General features: G+C 37.9%; 1 non-coding gene across 1 annotated transcript; it reads right to left on the bottom strand.

The window, feature by feature from the left end:
* Positions 1 to 10,632: 10,632 nt before the first annotated feature.
* On the bottom strand, positions 10,633 to 10,740 carry LOC148561425 (small nucleolar RNA R71). The gene has a single exon (XR_015887333.1). It is a non-coding gene; the product is annotated as a small nucleolar RNA R71 (small nucleolar RNA).
* Between the last annotated feature and the right edge of the window lie 398 nt (positions 10,741 to 11,138).

The following is an 11,138-nucleotide window of genomic DNA, read 5'->3' as shown; positions in this document are numbered from 1 at the left end:
TGGTATAAGTTAGAACCCATGGATGGCCATTCCTAAGATCCAGAAAGTCTAAACCTTGTCTGTGGTATTCTGAGTAGGATCTGGGAAGGGATGGTGATGACATGTTATCATGTCATGTTTTTCTATGCTTTTTCTTTGTTTTTTTAACAGGTTTTATGCACTTTCTTGAGCCATAAGTAAGCCAATTGGGTAGAATTTTATATTTCCTTTGATTCAATCAATCATGGATAAATTGATGCATTTTCATGAGATTTTGTGCTATAATTGTCATATATTAAGCATAGCTTGGAAAAACAATCTCATGATTTTAAGCATAGCTTTGATACTTTTGATTGATTGATGATAGGTGAAAAAGCTTGGAAGAAGGTTGAAGAAAAAAAGATGGCAAGGGCAAGAAGGAGGACTCACGTTTGAGCTAAAGTTTGCCTCAAATTTAAGCTCAAACGTGAGGAAAAGCAAAATTTCATCCAGGGAGGCCAGAAGCTTGCGCCAATGTTTGCCTCAAACTTGAGGTCAAATGTTGGTTTGCAAAAACATCATCCAGGGAAGCAAAAAGCTTGCGCCAACGTTTGCCTCAAACTTGAGGTCAAACGTTGCTCCCCACAGCCTGAAGGGGTATACTTCCAACAAGAATAACTTGAGCTACAGAGCTCCAAATGAGGTGATTCCAAAACCATTAGAAAGTAGGAATCAAGAGATTTCCAAGCATATATGGCACTACATGGTGGACATAAAAATTGAGGGAAAAAACTGCCCTGAAAAGTGCATAAACAGACATGACACCAACCTGTAGTAAGGCCAGCTGACCTCTGCACCTTCGATGGAGTATAACTCGAGCTTTGGAGCTCCAAATGATGCGCTTTCAATGGCATTGAAAAGTAGACATTCAGGGCTTTCCAACAATATATAATAGTATGGGGTGGACAATGTGTTTGAGCCTCCATAATCTGGCATTTTCGACCACGTTTGAGGCAAACGTCGCCTCAAACATTGCACACCAAGGCCAGCGACCCTATTCCCTTCAAAGGAGCATAACTTGAGTTGTAGATGTCCAATTGAGGTGATTCCATTGGGTTAGAAAGCTGACATTCAGAGCTTTCCAACTATATATAATAGTCTATAGTGGGCATGAAATTGGCAACATTGACAAGAGGACAAAGTAGCATCCCAAGACTTGATGTGCAACAAGTGTCAACGTTTGCGTCCAAGTTGGGCCTCAAACTTGGACTCAAACGTGGATGGCAGCACAAAGGGCCAGCTGCTAAAAAAAAAAAGCTTGAGTTAAAGTTTGCCTCAAACTTTGACTTAAGCTTAAATGATTCATAGCCCGATTCACAAACGGGTTTCTTCTCAAGACCAAGAACAATCAACAGAGGCCATCCTCAACCCAAATCCAAAGCAAGCAAAGACCATTATCATCACTCAAAGGCACAAGAGATAGTTAAAATAGGAATTTCATTTAATTGTAATTTGTTTTGAATTTCAATTTCATTTTTCATTTTCATTTTGTAAAGCCTATATAAGGCATTATTTTCATCTTTGTTAGGAGGCGAGCTCTGCTAGAGCATTAGAAGGCCAGCTCCAATAGGGAGTTTTGCACTCTTTAGTTTTCATTTTGCTTTCTCTCTTAGTCTTATTTTCTGTTTTGAAATTTTGGATTGAGATTGGAAGGAATTCTGTTTTCATTCTCTATCTGCAACCTCTCTTTACTTCTTCTGCAATCTTTCTTTTAATTCTTTGCAACTTATCTCTTGTTGGATCAAGGAAGGACTTGAGATCTATACTTGTTTTCTAGTCTCCTCCACCCCTGAGATCTTCAACATCCTTTTAATTGCTGCAATTTAGCATCAGTCATTTTCTGTTTTTAATCTTTCAAGTATTTTTACTTTCTGTTGCATTGCTTCTAGTTTACATTTCCTGCAATTGCTCTAAGTTCTTATTCACTGCAATTTTGCTTCTCTACTTACATTGTTCCCAATTTATTCTTCCTGCAATTGAAATTTCCAATTGCGTGATCTATTGCTCTCTTTAATTTCCAACACCCCAGCCCCTTTACTTTTCATGCAATTTACTTTTCTTGCAATTTAAGTTTCAGCTATTTTACTTTCTTGTTCTTTAAGTTACTTGCAATTTTACTTTCTGCATCTTTAAGATTCATTGCAATTTACTTTCTGTTGGCTACATTTCACACAATTCACTCAATGTTAGCTTGACTAAACTAATTACCCACTAAAATTGCTTGAACCATCAATCCCTGTGGGATCGACCTCACTCTAAGTGTGTTTTACTACTTGATACGACCCGGTATACTTGCCGATTAGTTTTAGGTGTTTTGGAAATTCGTTTTTCCACAAAAAACACCATCAGATGGCTGTGACGAGCTTCAAACTCGTGAGTGCTGGGCGTAGTGACAGACGCAAAAGGAGGGTGAATCCTATTCCAGTATGATCGAGAACCTCCAGATGATTAGCCGTGCCGTGACAGAGCATTTGGACCTTTTTCACAGAGAGGATGGGATGTAGCCATTGACAACGGTGATGCCTTACAGAAAGCTTTCCATGGAAAGGAGTAGGAATGATTAGATGAAGACAGCAGGAAAGCAGAGGTTCAGAGGAACGAAAGCATCTCTATACGCTTATCTGAAATTCTCACCAATGATTTACATAAGTATTTCTATCTTTATTTTCTGTTTATTTATTATTAGTATTCGAAAACTCTATAACCATTTGATATCCGCCTGACTGAGATTTACAAGATGACCATAGCTTGCTTCATACCAACAATCTCCGTGGGATCGACCCTTACTCACGTAAGGTTTTATTACTTAGACGACCCAGTGCACTTGCTGGTTAGTTGTATCGAAGTTGTGAATGAAAAAACGATTTATTAAAGACGTGCGTACTGAGTTTTTGGCGCCATTGCCTAAGATCACAATTTCGTGCACCACTTTGTATGAGGCATGGGAATGATACAAGGCTCTAATCAGGAAATGTCCTCTTGAAATGTTCAATGAGTGGGACAAATTGCAGAATTTTTATGAAGGCTTAACATTGAAATCTCAAGAGGCTTTGGATCACTCACCAGGAGGCTCTGTGCAACTCATGAAAACTGCAGAGGAGGCCCAAAATCTCATTGACATGGTGGCTAACAACCAGTATTTCTTTGCTCACCAAAGGCAATGCCAACCATCACAAAGGAAAGGAGTGATGGAGTTGGAAGGAGTGGACTCAATCATAGCTCAAAACAAAATGATGCAGTAGCAAATTCAACAACAATTTGAGCAAATGGCCAAGAGGATTGATAGCCTCCAAGTTGCAGCAGTCAACACAAGTCAACCATCAACCATATGGAGGCAAGGTGAAGAAGTTTGTGAAGACCAATAGCAAGAACAAGTCCAGTATATACACAACCAAAATTCTGGATCAAATGAAGTTTATGGTGACACTTACAACCCCTCATGGAAGAATCACCCTAACCTAAGATGGGGAGACAATCACAATCAGACTCAACAGCCATGGCAAAGAAACTCAAACCAAAACAGTTGGAAAAACACAATCCACAACAACCAGCAAAACAACAACCAAAATACATATAGAAAACCACAAAACACTTACCCCAACTCTAACCATCATCCATCCAATAACCAAACCACCAACCAAAACACTTACCATCAACCCTCAACACCTCACAATCAGCCAATCTCACAAGACTCTCATAGGATCACCAACTTGGAGCTCTTAATGGAGAAAATGATGAAGCACCAAGAGATGACAACAAAGAACCAGGAAGCATCCATGAAGAATATGGAGAGGCAGATTGGACAGCTTTCCAAGCAAATTGCTACTGAGAGACCATCAAGCTCGTTAACAAGCGACACCATTCCCAATCCAAAAGAGGAGTGCAAAGCTATACAGCTGAGGAGTGGAAAGACATTGGTGGATAACAAAGAAGCAACCAAGAAGCCTAAGGAAAGCAACAAAGAGCCAGCAGAGAAAAAGGAAGCTAGCAACAAGGACATGACAACAAGCAAAGATGTCCCAGAGAAGCTCGAAAAGAAGGACAGCCAGCCACACAATTCAAGGGGAGAAAAGGAGGAACAAACCAAGGGACAACAGCAAGTAGAGAAGAGCTTTACACCTCCGCTACCATATCCCCAAAGGTTCAACAAAGAAGTAAAGGATCAACACTTTCATAAGTGCCTTGAGACTTTCAGGAAGTTGGAGATAAACATTCCATTGGCGGAGGCACTAGAGCAGATGCCTCTATATGCCAAATTTCTGAAGGAGCTTATTAACAAGAAGAAGAGTTGTCATGAGAACGAAACTATAATGCTCACTGAAGAATGCAGGGCATTAATTCAAAAAGGACTTTCACCCAAACTTGAAGATCCTGGAAGTTTCTTTCTGCCTTGTACCATTGGAAAATTGATCATCAACAAGGCAATGTGTGATTTAGGGGCAAGAATCAACCTAATACCCTCTTCCTTGGTGAAAAAGCTTTGTATAGAGGAAGTTAAGCCAACACAAATGTCTCTGGAACTGGTGGATAAGTCAGTGATATGTCCCAGGGGTATGATTGAAAACCTTCTAGTTAAGGTGGACAAATTCATATTTCCTACAGACTTTGTGGTCTTAGATTCAGATGAGGATGAAGGTGATTCCATCATACTTGGAAGACCGTTTTTGGCCACTGCTAGGGCCATTATAGATGTGGAACAAGTAGAGCTAACCCTCAGAATGCATAATGAAAGCATCACTCTGAATGTATTTCCAGAAATACAGACCATTGATGAAAAGAATAATTACATGGAAACTAACAAGGAAGACTTGCAATGGAAGGAAGGAATCAACAAGACAACCAGCAGTCACCTTCCAAAGCAAGAAACAGACAACACAGCAAGAAGAAAAGGGAATGAGACAATGCAGGGTGATGAAGAAACTCAAGAAGAAATTGAAGCATTGACCACTAAGAAGGAAAAGCCCAAAATAAAGTCCACTATCAAAGAAGGAGGATCAACAAAAAGAAGAAAGAAAAGCAATAAAAAGACTCAAAAGGGGTGGAAGAACAAGAAGATCCCAACTGAGGGGTTTTCCAAAGGTGATAAAGTGCAATTAGTCTACCAACATTTGGGAACAAGCCAACAATCTGATGACCACTATACTGTCAGCAAAATACTCTCACTTGAACATGCTGAAATTGAGCACCAAGGAAAAAAAAGGAAGTTCACTGTGATGGGAGACAAGCTAAGACACTACAGTCATTAACCACCCTAATGAGGGCCCAATGTCAAGCTAGTGACAACAAAAGAGCGCTTGTTGGGAGGCAACCCAACCTGAGGTAGTTTTCTTTTCATAGCTATTTTAATAAAAAGGTTAATTAGTTTTATCTATATTGCAAGAAGCTAAGTTTGGTGTTGAACACCAAAACAATCTAAGAGAGAATGAAGGATTCTAAGTTTGGTGTTCCACTAAAAATCTCATCATAAAGCACATTCTCACCTTCTGCATAATGATAGCTTCAAGTAATTAGATGAACCATTTAACCAATTTGCTGTTTCCTAGTTTTTGGTTCTATTACCTTTAGCAAAGATATAAGGGTCCTACACATGGTTAACTTGTTGCATAAGGAGCGTTGGCAAGGAACTAAGTTTGGTGTTCACACACCAAAGTAAGTTTAAAAGCCCATAAATAAGCTCTGCATACTAACCAGTTACCTTAAGGGCTTGAGAAGAAAGCAACTTTTGAGACTCATGCAGAAATATAGCCAACATTTGAAGACAATCTGCATTATGACTCAAAAAAGACATAACAGAAGGAAGAATGAAAAGCTGCAACCCAACAGGTTGTATCTATACTTGATCTTTATTGTTGTGAAATGTATCAATTTAGGGATTCCTTCATGTCTGGCTAAAGTGTTCATTTAGTTGCAAGTGAAAATTTTTGCTGAAGAAAGTAATTTGCATAATAAGTGTCATCCCTCACTAGCTTAGATTTTGTTTTGTTTCCCCTGCTGCTTGAATAAAAGAAAAAATATTTGAATTAGAAAAGTAATTGTTCAATGTTGCAAAAGATAGAATGAAAGTTAGTGGTGGTATGTGTTTGATTAAATTGTTAGCTCACAAAATAAATGCTGCATAATGACATGTTCTTTAAAGTATGAACTAGTTTGCTGCTATGATCCTTCAATTAATGAAAAGTCCCTTGAGAATGGATCAAAACAAAAAGAAAAAGAAAAAAAAAAGCCAAGAAGTGGCAAAGAAACAAACAATAAGGCTAGACACCAATAGCTTGGACCCTAGGACACATGCCTGTGGTGTTTTTGTACTTGGATATGCTTGGACAAGTAGGTTCTGAGGAGTATTTCAAAACTTGGCCACTTAGATCAACTGATTTGGGATTGCTGATGAGCGGATAATTTATACGCTTTTTGGCATTGTTTTTAGCATGTTTTTAGTAGGATCTAGTCACTTTTAGGGATGTTTTCATTAGTTTTTATGTTAAATTCACATTTCTGGACTTTACTATGAGTTTGTGTGTTTTTCTGTGATTTCAGGTATTTTCTGGCTGAAATTGAGGGACTTGAGCAGAAATCAGATTCAGAGGTTGAAAAAGGACTGCTGATGCTGTTGGATTCTGACCTCCCTCCACTCAAAGTGGATTTTCTGGAGCTACAGAACTCGAAATGGCGCGCTTCCAATTGCGTTGGAAAGTAGACATCCAGGGCTTTCCAGCAATATATAATAGTCCATACTTTAGCCAAGAATTGACGACGTAAACTGGCATTCAACGCCAGCCTTCTGCCCAAATCTGGCGTCCAGCGCCAGAAAAGGATCCAAAACCAGAGTTGAACGCCCAAACTGGCACAGAAACTGGCGTTCAACTCCACAAATGGCCTCTGCACGTGTCATTCAGGCTCAGCCCAAACACACACCAAGTGGGCCCAGGAAGTGGATTTATGCATCAATTACTTACTCATGTAAACCCTAGTAGCTAGTTTATTATAAATAGGACCTCTTACTATTGTATTAGGTATCTTTGGTCTCAGTTTTAATCCATTGTTCATCTTTGGATTACCTTATGATCTATTGATCTCGTTTAGGGGGCTGGCCATCTCGGCCATGCCTGGACCTTTCACTTATGTATTTTCAACGGTAGAGTTTCTACACTCCATAGATTAAGGTGTGGAGCTCTGCTGTTCCTCAAAGATTAATGCAAAGTACTACTGTTTTCTATTCAATTCTTCTTATTTCGCTTCTAAGATATCCATTCGCACCCAAGAACGTGATGAAGGTGATGATTATGTGTGACGCTCATCATCCTTCTCCCTTATGAACGCGTGCCTGACAAACACTTCTGTTCTACATGAAATAAGCTAGAATGAGTATCTCTTAGATCTCCTAACCAGAATCTTCGTGGCGTAAGCTAGAATGATGGCGGCATTCAAGAGAATCCGGAAAGTCTAAACCTTGTCTGTGGTATTCCGAGTAGGATTCAATGATTGAATGACTGTGACGAGCTTCAAACTCGCGAGTGCTGGGCGTTAGTGACAGACGCAAAAGGAGGGTGAATCCTATTCCAGCATGATCGAGAACCGACAGATGAATAGCCGTGCCGTGACAAGGTGCGTGAGCATATTATTCACTGAGAGGAGGGGATGTAGCCACTGACAACGGTGATGCCCTTGCATACAGCCAGCCATGGAAAGGAGTAAGACTGATTGGATGAAGATAGCAGGAAAACAGAGGTTCAGAGGAACGAAAAGCTTCTCCATTCGCTTATCTGAAATTCCTACCAATGATTTACATAAGTATCTCTATCCCTATTTTATTATATAATATTCGAAAACACCATTATCACTTTATATCTGCCTGACTGAGATCTACAAGGTGACCATAGCTTGCTTCATACCAACAATCTCCGTGGGATTCGACCCTTACTCACGTAAGGTATTACTTGGACGACCCAGTGCACTTGCTGGTTAGTTGTATCGAAGTTGTGACAATTATGTATTGAGATCAGCACACCAAGTTGCTCACGTTGCCAGGGATTGTTTGAGCCTGGACATCACAATTTCGTGCACCAAGTTTTTGGCGCCGTTGCCGGGGACTTAATTGTTCCTGTTTGGCGCCAAGAATCGTCTGAGATCCCAATCCCAGCAACAACACCAAGTTTTTGGCGCCGTTGCCGGGGATTGTTTGAGTTTGGACAACTGACGGTTCATCTTGTTGCTCAGATTGGGTAACTTTCTTTTCGTTTTCTTTTCAAAAATCTTTCAAAAATATTTTTAAAAAAAAAATTTTTCTTTTGTTTTCGAAAAAAATAAAAATGTTTTCAAAAATTTATTCAAAATTTTTAAGAATGAATTCTAGTGTTTCATGAAGCATGTGAAGCCTGGCTGGCTGTAAAGCCATGTCTAAATTCATTTGGACTGAGGCTTGCAATTTGTTATCAAGAGCAAATTAGTTGTCGCTCATCCACTTGCTGCTGATCCATGATCACCTGCTGAAGCTTGGCTGGCGATTGGCCATGTCTAGTGTTTTGGACTGGAGCTTTCTTTGAAAGCTTGGTTGGCTAGTGAGCCATGTCTAATTCCTGGACTGAAGCTTTAGACTAACATGGCAAGATTCCTGGAATTCATATTAAAAATTTTTGGAATCCTCATTTTTCCTTTTAATATGCGAAAAATATAAAAGAAAAATCCAAAAAAAAATTAGAAAATCAAAAAAATCAAAAATATTTTTGTGTTTCTTGTTTGAGTCTTGAGTCATGTTATAAGTTGGTGTCAATTGCATATGCATCTTGCATTTTTTCGAAAATATCATGCATTCATAGTGTTCTTCAAGATCTTCAAGTTGTTCTTGGTAAGTCTTCTTGTTTGATCTTGATGATTTTTGGTTGTGTCTTTTCATGTTTATCATATGCATTCTTGAATTCTTAGTGCCTAAGCATTAAAGAATTCTAAGTTTGGTGTCTTGCATGTTTTCTTTGCATTAAAAATTTTTCAAAAATATGTTCTTGATGTTCATCATGACATTCATAGTGTTCTTGGTGTTCATCTTGACATTCATAGCATTCTTGCATGCATTCATTGTTTTGATCTAAAAATTTCATGCATTGCATCCTTTTAGTGTTTTCCTCTTGCATCATAAAAATTCAAAAATCAAAAAAATATCTTTCCCTTTTTCTCTCATCAAATTCGAAAATTTGAGTTGACTTTTTCAAAAATTTTTAAAATCAAGTTGTTTCTTATGAGTCAAATCAAATTTTCAATTTGAAAATCTTATCTTTTTCAAAATCTTTTTCAAAAATCAAATCTTTTTTCAAAAATTCTTAGTTATTTTCGAAAATTCCAAAAATATTTTTCAAAAAATCTTTTTCTTATTTTTATACCAAATTTTTGAAAATAACATAATCAATTAATGTTTTGATTCAAAAATTTGAAGTTTGTTACTTGCTTGTTAAGAAAGATTCAAACTTTAAGTTCTAGAATCATATCTTGTGATTTCTTATGAATCAAGTCATTAATTGTGATTTTAAAAATCAAATCTTTTTCAAAACTAATTTCAATCATATCTTTTCAAAAATATCTTCTTATCTTATCTTTTTCAAAAATATCTTTTCAAAATATCTTTTCTAACTTCCTAACTTCTTATCTTTTCAAAAATTGTTTCAACTAACTAACTAACTTTTTGTTTGTTTCTTAACTTTTTTCAAAACCACCTAACTAACTCTCTCTCTCTAATTTTCGAAAATATCTTCCCTCTTTTTCAAAAATTTCTTTTTAATTAACTAATTATTTTTTTTTAATTTCAAAAATTTTCGAAAATTACTAACATTTTTCAAAAACCATTTTTCAAAAATCACTAACTCTTTTTCAAAATAATTTTCGAAAATTATCCCTCCCCCATCCTATACTATTTATTCATTCATATCCTAACATCTCATCTCACATCTCTTCCATCCGTACAGTTGTGTTTCTTCCTTTACATCACATTCTTTGACTCCCCCTCTTTTCTTCCACTCACAAAGGGATCCCTATACTGTGGTATAAAGGATCTCTATTATTATTATTATTTTTATGTGCCTTCTTCTTTGTCATATGAGCAGGAGCAAGGATAAGAACATTCTTGTGGAAGCAGATCCAGAACCTGAAAGGACTCTGAAGAGAAAATTAAGAGAAGCTAAAATACAACAATCCAGAGATAACCTTTCAGAAATTTTCGAACAGGAAGAGGAGATGGCAGCCGAAAATAATAATAATGTAAGGAATATGCTTGGTGACTTTACTGCACCTAATTCCAAACTACATGGAAGAAGCATCTCCATTCCTGCCATTGGAGCAAACAACTTTGAGCTGAAACCTCAATTAGTTTCTCTGATGCAACAGAACTGCAAGTTTCATGGACTTCCATCTGAAGATCCTTTTCAGTTCTTAACTGAATTCTTCCAGATATGTGATACTGTTAAGACTAATGGAGTAGATCCTGAAGTCTACAGGCTAATGCTTTTCCCTTTTGCTGTAAGAGACAGAGCTAGATTATGGTTGGATTCTCAACCCAAAGACAGCCTGAACTCTTGGGATAAGCTGGTCACGGCTTTCTTAGCCAAGTACTTTCCTCCTCAAAAGCTGAGCAAGCTTAGAGCTGATGTTCAAACCTTCAGACAGAAAGAAGGTGAATCCCTCTATGAAGCTTGGGAAAGATACAAACAGTTGACCAAAAAGTGTCCTTCTGACATGCTTTCAGAATGGACCATCCTAGATATATTCTATGATGGTTTATCTGAGCTATCGAAGATGTCACTGGACACTTCTGCAGGTGGATCCATTCACCTAAAGAAAACGCCTGTAGAAGCTCAAGAACTCATTGACATGGTTGCTAATAACCAGTTCATGTACACTTCTGAAAGGAATCCTGTGAGCAATGGGACGCCTATGAAGAAGGGAGTTCTTGAGGTTGATACTCTGAATGCCATATTGGCTCAGAATAAAATATTGACTCAGCAAGTCAATATGATTTCTCAGAGTCTGCATGGAATGCAAGCTGCATCCAACAGTACTCAAGAGGCATCTTCTGAAGAAGAAGCTTATGATCTTGAGAACCCTGCAATAGCAGAGGTAAATTACTTAGGTGAACCTTA

The sequence above is a fragment of the Arachis ipaensis genome, chromosome B6 (genome assembly GCF_059453495.1).
Source record: "Arachis ipaensis isolate K30076 ecotype BB chromosome B6, ASM5945349v1, whole genome shotgun sequence".
NCBI classification, from domain to species: Eukaryota; Viridiplantae; Streptophyta; class Magnoliopsida; order Fabales; family Fabaceae; genus Arachis; species Arachis ipaensis.
Note: the sequence above shows the minus strand (reverse complement) of the source record. Positions and strands in the feature narration are given on the sequence as shown.